The sequence below is a fragment of the Papaver somniferum genome, chromosome 7 (assembly GCF_003573695.1).
Source record: "Papaver somniferum cultivar HN1 chromosome 7, ASM357369v1, whole genome shotgun sequence".
In the NCBI taxonomy this organism is placed as follows: domain Eukaryota; kingdom Viridiplantae; phylum Streptophyta; class Magnoliopsida; order Ranunculales; family Papaveraceae; genus Papaver; species Papaver somniferum.
This window is the reverse complement of record NC_039364.1, coordinates 203076010-203089313: the sequence shown is the minus strand read 5'-3', so window position 1 is coordinate 203089313 and position 13304 is coordinate 203076010.

The following is a 13304-nucleotide window of genomic DNA, read 5'->3' as shown; positions in this document are numbered from 1 at the left end:
TTAGTATCAGTACCTACACCACAATGTAAAAATGAAATTATTCCGACAATATTACCTGCTAATGAACATATGCACCAAAATACAAGATTTGATATAAAATGAGATCTTATAACACTTGGGATGTGATAAAAGACAACAAAATAGCCAAGAAATATGCATTATTAGGCACCGATCACATTCAATTTCCTGTAATCAATACAAACCCTCCAACCGGTTTGCACACGAGTTGGGACAAGTTCGTTCTTATCATTCTCCACCACCGTCACACCTGATTTCTTTGGTAGTACTTGTACCGGGCTCAGCCACTTGCTATGGGATATGGGGTAGATAACGCCCACGTCCAAAAGATTGAGTATCTCTTTTTTCACAACTTCCATCATGGGAGGGTTCAAACGACGTTGCGCTTCCCTTGTAGGCTTTGCATCGTCCTCCAAACAGATCTTGTGCATACAAACGTCAGGGATTATACCCTTGATATCAGCAATTGTCCATCCTATGGCCGTCTTGTACTTCCTTAGCACCCTTAGAAGTTTTTGCTCCTGTAATTCACTAATCTTGTTAGAAACAATCACAGGTAAATCTTCCTTGTCACCGAATACAAGTACTTTAGGTGATCGGGAAGAGGTTTCAATTCTAACTTTGGAGATTTAACAATGGAAGGTACAAGCTTTTCATCACTGCATGGTAAAGAAATAAAAGAGAAATTATGAGTTTCCGGGCATCCTTTTAGTGAATTAAGATCATCAAGGGCTTCCTTGACTTCATTACCACACTCTACACCATTATCCATGGATGTAGTTAAAACGGTTTCCAAAGCATCGCCACCATTCAATCCAAACACTTGTTGTGCCAATGTATCCATAACATCAATGGAGAAACAAGAGTGGACATCACTAGGATATCTCATCGTTTTGAAAATGTTGAAACGTATTAACTCCATAGTTAGCGTTCCCTTGTCCACATCAATAATGGTTTTCGCCGTTTTCATGAAGGGACGCCCAAGTAATAATGGAAGAGACGATTCCGGTGAACCTTCATTCATATCTAACACACAAAAGTCAGCTGGAAATACAAGTTGATTAACCTGCACAAGAACATCCTCAATAATACCCATTGGGTAGACATTAGAGCGATCAGCTAATTGCAATACAATTCCAGCCTTTTTAAGAGGACCTAAATCAAGTGAATTGTACATAGATGCAGGCATAACATTTACGGATGCATCTAAAACCAACATTGCTTTGTCAAATGTAGTGTTACCAATCTTGACGGGAATGTCAAAGCTACCCGGATCCTTGCATTTCAGTGGGAGTTTGTGTTGTAAGATTGCCGAAGCATTCTCCCCCACACTTAGCACTTCATTTCCTTTGAGCCATCGCTTATTGGTGCACAAGTCCTTCAACACCTTTGCATACTTTGGAACTTGCTTAATAGCATCAATGAGTGGTATGTTCACATGGATCTTCTTAAGAATGTATAAAATCTCCTTTTCTAGTTCCTCCTTCTTGGACTTTGCAAATCTGCGAGGGAAAGGTAAAGGAGGAACATAAGTAGAAACCGGAGTTTTAGAGTTAGGAATAGGTACCTCGGGTGTTTGGGGAATTTCATCCCTCTTTTCCTCCAAAACTGGCCCCATGGGGACTTCTTCTTTACCCAAGTCAGTAACTTCGGGTTGCACAAGTTGTGTACCGCTTCTCAATGTAATTGACATCCTCTTTTGGGTTAATAGGTTGAGAAGGGAGTTTCCCACTATTTTATGCCTTCAATTGGTTCAATTCAATAGCCATATAACCCATTTGTGTCTGCAACTCCTTGATAGCACTCTTAGTCTCTTGTTGGATTTCTTGAAACATAGTACCAATGCCCTTCATCATTGCTTGAAGCTTTGCATCGATATTGGAACCTTGACTTTGTGGTTGTTGCTGCGGTTGCTGAAATTGTTGTTGTTGTGGTTGGAACCCACTTGGACGGTTGAAAGTAGGTTGTTGAACTGCACCTTGCTTGTTGGCATAGCTGAAATTGGGGTGATCTCTCCATCCCGGATTGTAAGTGTTGGAGTAGGGATCATACCGTCTTTGCTGATTTGGAAAGATTGCACTAGCTTGCTCCAACTCTTCGTCGTATGAAGGTACAACAACTGAAGCTATCTTTTGCATCATTCTCTCCATATTATCCATCCTTTAATCACGGTATGATGATGAATCAGTAACTTCATGCACTCTCCTAACCATTGGTTCACCTCTTGTGTAAAATTGTTGCGAGTTTGCAGCCATGCTTTCAATCAACTCGGTAGCTTGGGCCACCGTCTTGTTCACTAGTGCACCACCACCTGCAGCGTCAAGAAGATATCTATCACTTGGTTGGAGACCTTCGTAGAATTATTGTATTATCATCAAATAGCTAAATTGGTGGTGAGGGAAGCTTGCCACCAATCTCTTATACCGTTCCCAACATTCATACAATGACTCCCCGTCGTTTTGTTGTATTCCACAAATCTCCTTACGAATTTGAGTAGCTTTGGATGCAGGAAAATATCTCTCAAGGAAAAGTTTCTTCAACCCGTTCCATATAGTGACACTCCCGGATGGTAAATAATCCAACCATTCCTTAGCATTGTCTGCCAAAGAGAATGGAAATTCTTTCAACATTGCACCATCGGCATTAGTCTCCTGTGGAATCATGGTCGTGACTATGGTATGGAAATCCATGAGATGCTTGTTTGGATCTTCATTCACCATGCCATGAAAAACTCTCTAATCAACCCCGGTTTGATCTCGAAGGTTGAATTTGTTTCAATACACCACCGTTGTGCATCAATCCTATGAGAAGCCAAGTCCTTGAGTGTACGATCACCCATTGCTTCTTCTTCAATTAGTGGTTATTCAACTAGTGGTTCTTCTAAGAATGGAACCTCTTGTTCTTCTACTAGTTGTAACTCTTCTTCCACTTCTAACTATTGTTCTTCCGTTGTGTCTTGACTTGGTTGGAGTATTGTGCCTCTTCGAGTAGTTATCCCGCACCTTGGATAGTTCCAATCTTTAGAAGCCAGGGATTAGGTACCTGGAAAAAAATTTCGCAAAAAAGTGAGAAACAAAACAAGAAAACAAAAAGCAATGATAAAAGCAGAAATTATAAAAAGAAATTAAAAACTTAATAACAAGTCGTATGCCTCCCCGGCAACGGCGCCAAAATTTGATCGATGTCGTATGCGTCAAAAATAATTTCACTCTCTTACTTAATCTAAAATAAATATAGTATGCGATAAGGAAAAGTTCGTTCCCACAGAGAGGCTTTTGTTGTTATCAAATTTCAGTTTCTTAGTAACCAATGGGAGATTTTTGTTTTATAAAAGCAATAAAAATAATTGAAAGTAATAAAATATGAAAGTAATCAATAAGAGGAAGATATCGGTCACGTGATAGTATCATTCACAAACATGTATTTTCATCAATGACTAGAATTGGTATTTTAATCTCTCATTTATTAAAAGTCCCAGGATACCTTGATCGCAAGTATATCCCGCTAATTCCCTGATTTCATCACAACCACATTAAAAGATGCATATGTGAATTCTTCCTAGAAAGCATCCTGAAGTGTAAAAGCACAATTAAGTTTAACTCCCTAAAAGCACTAAGTTCTATGGAATAAAACTAATCAAGGCAATCAAACGTGTAAAAGCAATAATTCAATTTAACCAAGGTTATGATTCATTTGTGACTAGTAGGATATATCACTATAAGCACTACCCACAATTATGCTACTTAGAATCAGGGATAAACAACTTTTTCGTATTGAAAACCCTAATATAGCTTTAGAAATGAATATAAATCGGATTGATTCCGGACTCAACCAAACAAACAACCAAATCATATAACAATATAAACCATGAATCATAAACAATAAAGTTGAGACAAAACTAATTCATTGAAACAATATCATGTTGTGAAATCAACTTTATCCCATAACCAATAATATTTGTTTATCTACTCATAGCTTTTGAATTCATCATATTCAATAATAAAATGAAGAAGATGAAAAATAAATGAAAGCAAAACCATTGTGGTGCATCACAACTCCATTCCTTATTCAGCCAATTATCAACACACCTCTCATCTGCAACACCGTCAATTCTACCAACCAGTTGTAGCAGCTTCATAAACATCTGCAACAACTGACATTCCCTTGCTCAGTTCCTTGAAGTAACAACAACTCATATGTAGCTTCTTTAACTATAGCTACCAGTTAATCACTGGAACACCCTTCTCTTGCATTCCTGCAATTGCCTCAAGCTCGTCTTGCGCCTGCTTCTCTTTTAGCCACAACTCAGACCTATCTGCAACTGGCATAACCCATTCTATGTAATCACAGTACCCATTACAGCACCACCATTTTTCCAGTTCAATGTTGAACCTGAAAATTCAACTCAACATCATTATAATTTCACCACCTGAGACAACAACAACTCCAACTGCCCGCACTCGAGCATCAGACAGATCCATAAAACACCATCATAGCATCTCCTCCTTGAATTGCACCTGCAACTTCATATTCTTCTCAGCTACAGACCATCACCAGTTCCATCATCGCCTCCAATTCATCACCAGAACCAACAACATCTGCAGTTCAAGTTCACTTGCGAGTTCTCCATCGCCTGCAGTTTTATACCATTATTGCCTCTGCTTGCTTCCATCTCAACTCTGCTCTTGTATCAGCTGTAGCTCAACTTCACAGCCACACAATTACCAGTGCAACTTGACTACAATTCCATTGCCATCGCTTCCACCTCTGGAGTCACAGCCAAACAGACTCCAATTACAGCTGCTACAACATTATCTTCAGCTTCATTACAAAAATACAGCTGCAACACCACTTCCCAGGTCAGAGTTATTTCCATTACCAAAACCACCACCAGCAGTTGAGCTTCAATCTCCATTTTCATCCTTGCAGTCTCCCTGACTTCACTGTAACCAACATGGCACCATTGAACCAAAAACAACACCAACACTTCAGTCCTATAACCTGCAGTGCCTCGACCAATTCCCTCCATAAACTTTAGTTCATCCAGCACATTCATCCAATTCAGCTCAATTCCTGCCACGGAAAATCCATGCCTGACTGTCAGCAACATCATAAACTTCAGCCCCTTTGCCTGCAATTCAAATCCTTGAACCCATGAAGCGGTAACAGCACCACCTTGTCTTCAATTCTCCATCTCAGTTCATTCCCTGCACATTTCATTCATATACATATTCCTAATCATTCATCTAGTGCAATTCAGGCATTCTCACAGCTCAAACCTTCAATCCATTGGTTGTAGCTTCCACTTTCAGCTGCATTTGTCATTCTGGAGCTCATTAACAACTGCATCTCATACTTGCCATCACCTGCAACTCAAGCACAGTCTCAACTCACACCCATTGCACTTGTACCTCATTTACCCTGCATCCATTATAATATCTTGGCTTGACTGTAGATTGATTCAAACCCTAACATACATCTATCTCAGCTTCAAGCCTTCTCACCACCAACTACAGTTCACAACAAAGAATCCCAATAATCCATTAAACCAACAACAACAACATTACCACCTTCTTCTTCCCTGTAATCTCCATAGCTCATTATGTAATTCTGCTTAATACCCATTGTTCTTCTTCATCTCCTGAATCAGATAAACAAACCCATTCTCGATTCCATCTCATTAATTTGAGCATAGCTGCTTGAATTCCTTCTCCAATTTGCAGATTCTTCCATTTTCAGATCCCTAATTTCACATCTCAGCTCCCCTTCAACCAACGACACAATTCATCACAGCAACAATTAGCTAAATCCCGTTTCTCCAATCTCGTTTCCTCCATGATTCTCAGATTCAACATAAAGAGCAACCTAACTGATTGCAATCATTTCTGCTAATTGAACTCCTCAATTTCCTCCATCAACAGATGTAGATGGTGGATTTTCAACAAGGGCTAAAATCGTAAACTCGTGATTATACGAGCCTCTGATCCAGCAATCAGACGTGAGTATCGAGGCACGAGTCTCTCATGAATTCTCAACAGAGAGTACTTTCTCTCAAAGTACATGTAGATATGTAGTCTCACGGCCGAAAAACGACATATCTCATGAATACTGAACACTTTCAGTGATTATTTCTATATAGTATCACGAGATGGACGGCTCCTAGACAGCTTGCTCTGCTAGTATAGAGCGATAGAGTCTTCAGGAAGAAACAACGAGTTTACCCTGACTTACCAACAAGCTCATATCGGGATAATTAATGCTCCTAGACAGCTTGCTCTCCTAGTATATAGCCACAAATTTAATTATTCCTCATTAAGATTAATTTTGGCGTGACATTCACTACTGAATTCCCAGAATAATTTATTATTGCTCCTATTCCATGGTCGAATCCACGACTGGTCCCATGGAATGGCAATAACAATTGCTCCTATTCCATGGTCGAATCCACGACTGGTCCCATGGAATGGAAACAAACAATTGTTCTGATTCTATGATCGAATCCACGACTTGATCTCATAGAATAACAATAACTATATTATCTCATTATTCCGATTTCATGATTGAATCCACAACTGGTCTCATAAATGGTAATAGATAAATTTCAATTACTCCGTGGTCGAATCTACGATCCCATAGAATGGTAATGATCGCTTTATTATTCGTAGTCGAATCCTCAGCTGATCCTATGAATTAATAGTAAACGTCTATTTATTTTATTACTCAGTTTCATGAATTATTCTCCACAGAATTTCATAAATTAATAATAAACAATCAACAACCGGGCGTCTAAGCTACCTCTAAGTAAGCCCCGATTCAAATAGTGAAGGTGTATTCAACGACGATACACTAACAGTCACCGCACGAACGAGTATTTCAAAATACAACGAAACGATGAACCTATGCAAAATAGGGAAGAAAATAATAAATAATTAAAAATATTGACCAGGGTGCTGGGAGCACGGACACACGACCGATGACCGTGTCGTGGTCAATCCCACGCTAGTTTTATATTTTTAATGCATTTTTATTATTTTCCATGATTTGATGAAAATTCTCTCGTTTTATCAAATCTCCTTCGTCTCGAGGAAACTCCTCGGCTTCATGGTGTTTTCATAAACCCATGAAAATAATATAAAATTAAGGAAAAATAGTGTGGGGCGTGACCATTGGCCAACCGGCCATGCCTTGGTCCCAGACGACCCCACACCTTATGGTTCCTCATTATTTTATTATTATTATTATTATTTCCCTGATTTCATGAAAATTCCTTCAAATCATGGTATTTTCAAAATACATAAAAAATAATAATATAAAATTAGGGAAACACGTGGGACCGGGCCCCAGCCGGTCCCACACGCTCATGTATTTTATTATTATTATTTTTAGGATTTCCTTCATCCCATGAAACTCCTTGATTTCATGGTATTTCTCTCAAATTAGGAAAATCCCTTCAAATCATGGAAAAATACATAAAAAATAATAATATAAAATTAGGGGAACACGTGGGACCTGGCCCAGCCGGACGGCCATGCCTCAGCCGGTCCCACACGCCCATGTATTTTATTATTTATTATTTTTAGGATTTCCTTCATCCCATGAAACTCCTTGATTTCATGGTATTTCTCTCAAATTAGGAAAATCCCTTCAAATCATGGAAAAATACATTAAAAATACATAAAAATTAGGGAAACTCGTGGGACCAGGCCCTAGCCGGCCGGCCGCGCCTCCACGGTCCCACACGCCCTTGTTTTTATTATTTTAATATTTTTTGCTTCCCTGAACTCATGAAAACTCCTTCAATTCATGGAAACTCCCTAAATTCATCAAATTTCTCAAAATTCATGAATTTTTCATAAAATCATCAAAATATTATAAGATCAAGGAAAAGGCACCACGGGACCGTGGCCACGACCGGCCGACCATGCCTTAGCCTCGGCGGTCCCACGCCTCCTCATTCCTTATTTTATAATTATTTTCCATCATCTCATGGTGTTTTCCTCAGTTTCTTCGAAACCCTAATTTTGGCATATTTTCTCGAATCGATGCTCAATTGCACGCCAGAAAATATCAAAAATTCTCAGGACTGAGACGCGGACGCCTTAGGGACACGAGCACGCTATCTTGACCGACCAAGATTGGCTCTTTAGCTTACAGAAGCCGGTCCCACCAATTTTCACAGTTTTGACCTAATTTGCACAATTGCACGTATTAGGTCCAAGACTCTTCCAAACACTTTGGATTTTCATGAAGTGATCATCGGGCGGTCATGAGACTACCCAGGTTCGATTTCATGACCCATGGTCGGTCCGTCACTCCGTCATAATTAATTAGGTTTTCTCACCTAAGGTTCAGACGAGCATTTTCGAATAAATGATTAAATCAGCATTTGATCATTCTTTCACCAACAAATCGTTAACTCTTGAGGAGTTCTTTGTATTTGCTCACGTGAGCATATGGACACTACATGATTGATCCACGGTCCCGTGTAGTCGCTCCCTCCTTCGTCCCATGGTTGAAATTATGACGAACCATGAATTGATCATCAATTGATAAAATTAGGGTTTATGAATCCAAGAATCATCATTCCATATTCCAAGCTTAATAATTTTACGACGACCTCATGGTCATTAATTTTATTAATTATGCTCGGTTAAACGACCAGTATTCTAATTAATATTTTTGGTACGCTGCCAATAATCCATCAGATGAGCAACACATGCTCAGACGATCAAATATTCAACAATTCATCACATGAGCAACACTTTCTCATATGATAAATATTTTCTCAAACCAAGGGATATTGGTTCAACAATCAATATTCAACGATCCATCGAATGAGCAATACTTGCTCACTTCATCGTAAGAACTATATCTCTGTCTCATGACATGTTCAACTCATGAGTTTCAGAACATCATGTTCAACTCAACAACTACATGGACTCATCGTACCATCAAACCACGAAGTCATCAATTGACTAACATACCACGAGACGTCAATCGTGTCACTTTGGAGGGATATCACTTAGGGTTTTGGTATGGCGGTCTATGACACATGTGTTCAAATACACGATGGAATGTGAGCAAGTCGTGCAGTCAGTTGAAGGAATTCACGAGGTAGTGGGTGGAAAATCGACCAAGTCTCCACACGTTGAGCAACTGGTTTCAAACACGATCTTCACTTCCCCACTCCTTGATTCCATCAACTGTCACACTTCATGGGGTCATGGTGTCTAAAATTCCAGCAATATAAATAAGTCTCTGAATCATGATTGAAGGATCATCATCAACAGTATCATCAATCTCACGTCTCATCGACAACACGAGATCATCAACTCATCAAATGAGCAACTACTCTCAATTGAGCAATTTCAATCATTCAGAGATTATCATATTCAGAATTCACACAGCCACAATCTTTGATTACCATTGATTCTACACATTTCCAGCTTCCCTCCTACAAATCAACCCATCCTCTCTTCTGACCGAATTTACTCTGGAACGGTCATTGTCTTGATTTAGGCCGGAGTACTACAGATTGATCTCTCGAATCTAAAGCACCCCCTTTGCAGTGGTGCATCTGTGTGAGGTTTAACATTTCGCTCGGTTCGAGGAGTCTCCCCCGTACGGTTGTCTCTTCAATTCCTTAAAAACCAGCAAATCATTTTTCCCCATCTATAACAGACACTAGAGACCATCTCAGTACCGCCATCAGAAGCTCTTGAAGTCAACATCATCGACGTCTTCATTCAATTTCAGACACATTAAATGTGTGTAGCCTCCTCCTCTCACTTTCAGGGGAAGAAAATAACGAAAAGAGATGAATCTTCTCTATATTTTAGGGTTGTGTAGGAAAAGGCTAGTGGATATGGCCACCATGGTGAAAAGGATAAGGGTTAACCAAGAATATTTGGCTGTCAGTTTTAGAGAACTGACTGCCCATTATTTTCTTGCTCAATTTCCAGTTGCGCGGAATTGACATCTCATCTTTTCACCTCCTTCTTGTGCAACCTAGCCCTATCCAAGTATCTCTCGCATGTGAATTGGCCTTTTTTGCTCATTACACTCCAAATTGACGTTTTCTCATTCTTTTACTCCGAATGACCACATTGCACCTAATAAACTCAAAAGCAAACATAAGATACATAATTTACAAGAAAAGTAGCAAATAAAGCATAAACAATAGATAATAAATAAGGTGTTTACAACACCTATCAGCTGCGTCGATTAAGATTATTGTGAGGTGATTGATAATACTAGGTTGTTCTTCGGGAATATAAGTCTGGGTTATCAATTAGTTCCTATCACCTTGATTTATCAAAAGACGGAACAAAACTTGTAGGTTTATCTGTGGGAGACAGATTTATCTATTCTGTAGACTTTTCTGCGTGATACAAATTTGTTTATTAAAGTCTTCGACTTTGGGTCGTAGCAACTCTTAGTTGTGGGTAAGATCAGCTAAGGGAATCAAGTGTGTAGTATCCTGCTGGGATCAGAGACGTAAGGAGCGCAACTGTACCTTGAATCAGTGTGAGATTGATTGGGGTTCAACTACAGTCCAGACCGAAGTTAGTTTGTAGTAGGCTAGTGTCTGTAGCGACTTAATACAATGTGGTGTTCAATATGGACTAGGTCCAGGGGTTTTTATGCATTTGCGGTTTCCTCGTTAACAAAATTCGGGTGTCTGTGTTATTTCTATTCCGTGTTATATTTTTATATAATTGAAATATCATAGGTTGTGCGTTTGAATCAATCAATTGGAAATCCGACCTTTGGTTGTTGATTGAAATTGATTGATCCTTGAGCATTGTCTTTGGTACCGTTCAAGTGATTTCTCTTGTATTCAATTAGACTCGCAGATTTCTATTTGCTTGAGAAAGAATCGAATCGAGAAAGAGAGATAAAACTCTTTGATATACTTTTTGTAGATTGAATCTTGTTGATTCTCTTAAAAGTATATTGGAGTTTGTCCATACAGATTGCTAAGCGAAATATTGGGTGTGGTTGTTGTACCCCTGATTTTTCACTTATCTACTTTGATTGATTTAGTACAACCTGTGATATTTCAATTATACAATTAAACAATATAATGCGGAAAAGAAATAACACAAGCACCAAAAATTTTGTTAACGAGGAAACCGCAAGTGCAGATAAATCACGGGAACTTGTCCATACTTGAACACCAAACTGTATTAAGCCGCTACAGACACTGTCCTACTATCAATACTTCGGACTGGAATGTAGTTGATACCGAATCCACCGTTACAGTAATTCAGTTACCCGGGGACTTTACGCATTTGATACAATTTTATGTTGAGCCAGGCTCCAGAAAAGATAAGCATTCAATGTTAATTTCTTTTTACATGAATATTAATGCTCTTGTGCTCTAAACTTGAATGTTTTTAAAAGAAAACTCGTTTATTGAGCTAAGAATGTTTATTGATATTCAAGAAGGAACGTATATATCATAGAAAAAGGTAGAAAAATTGCAGTACTAAAAAATATTTTGTACTCTCTAAAGATGTTTATCACTTCTGAAGACTCTTGGGTCAAGAAAAAAAACAGTATAAGGACTGTTTTGTATCCTAAGAAACCTCTTGAGTTTCCGTACGTAAACCCTATTTTCTAGGAAAGGTCACGAACCGACCCTTACGCCCAGAAAATACCTTTTGAAAACTTGTTTGAATACCTTAACTTGTGTTGAGAAATTCTCATCCAAGGAGTTCCGCAACCAAGCATGTCTTCTATGTCATGAACTTTGTACGAAAACATGGAAGAAGCTCCTAATTATTGCAGTGGTATTGAAACAAGAGGAAAAAAGAGAACTCTGGTAGACGACAATGTTATTGAAACTAGTGCATATGAAGATCTTCATGGTATGAAATGTTATTTAGCATATGATCATCAAGACGTGGAGCGTGAAGAGATGATCTCCGCTAATTAGAGCTGTCAATTTATAATCCGGCCCGCGGGTTGACCCTAACCCGGCTTGTTTCAACCCGGCTCGGCTTGACTTGTTGCCTAAATGGGTCGGGTTAGGGTTGGAATATATAGCCCTAACAGAAAACAAGCTGGGCTAGGGTCAACCCGCGGGTTACCAGCCAACCCGTTGAATTATATTACCTTGACGAAATATAGAAAACCTAGACCTGATCAGACCTTATTCCCGTTGATTTCTTATTTTCAAGATGTTAATCATATGTATGTACATCTAAACCTTTATTAACTTTTAAGTATACACAAACAAGTGCTAAAAAAACATAGATTTATCAAATAAGATGAACAATAGAACCAGTCCAGAAATTTGAAGATTTAGTTAATACCCATTCTTTTAATCCATACAAATCAAGCAACCATAATATTAATCAAAGAAAGAGAGCAACAAACATGTAAGGAGAGGAATGTAGGATGGATATGTTTTATGTACGATATTTACCATACAAATCATAATCAACTGATTCAATAAATAATAAAAAAAATAATCAACTGATTGTGAACAGCTTCCTAGAAAAATCTAGGTATAACAAGAAAGAAGCAAAATGAAAGGCGAGAGGATAGAGAGGTTGTATCATAATTAAATCCTGATCTAAAAAGGTAGAGAAGCAAGTAAGGAAAAATAAAAAAAAGAGGAAGGAGGACGAAGGAGATGCAGCAACCGAGGAAGGGAAGAGACGGTGATGCGGAGAAGAAACGAGAAATGTAGTTGGGCGTAGGGTTTTTATTTTAGGTGAAAAAGATAGTATGTAAAGCATGTACTTACGGGATAAAGTCAAAGGTGCTCCCGTAGCCCAGTGGTCAAAATGCTAAGTGAGAACTTGGTAGAGCTAGGTTTGATTCTCAGTAACATCAGAATTTTTATTTTTTTTTATTTAAATAAATAACATTGACCAGCCAACGCGTCAACCCGTAGGGCTGACCCGCTTAGGGTTAGGGTTGGGGTTTTTGGCTTGTACATGAATAGTACTAGGGCTAGGGTTGACCCTAACCCGTCAATGGCTTGGCAAGCTAGGGTCGGGTTGACCCTAGCTTGCCCCGTTGACAGCTCTACCGCTAATGTTGTTTATGATTTTCTTAAATAATTTGAGGAAGCAAAGATGGAACTTGTTGAAACACTGAAAGGTCTAGACATGTTATGAACTAAGTTGAAAAAGGTTTCTGCCGACCTTGTTCTCATGAAATCTCATGTGTGTGCTCTTCTTAATGAGGATATTTTTTCAGAAGAGCTCGTGGATACAATTGATGACGCACTCAAGGTCCCGATAACAATGACTAGTCTGGAAGAAGCTAGT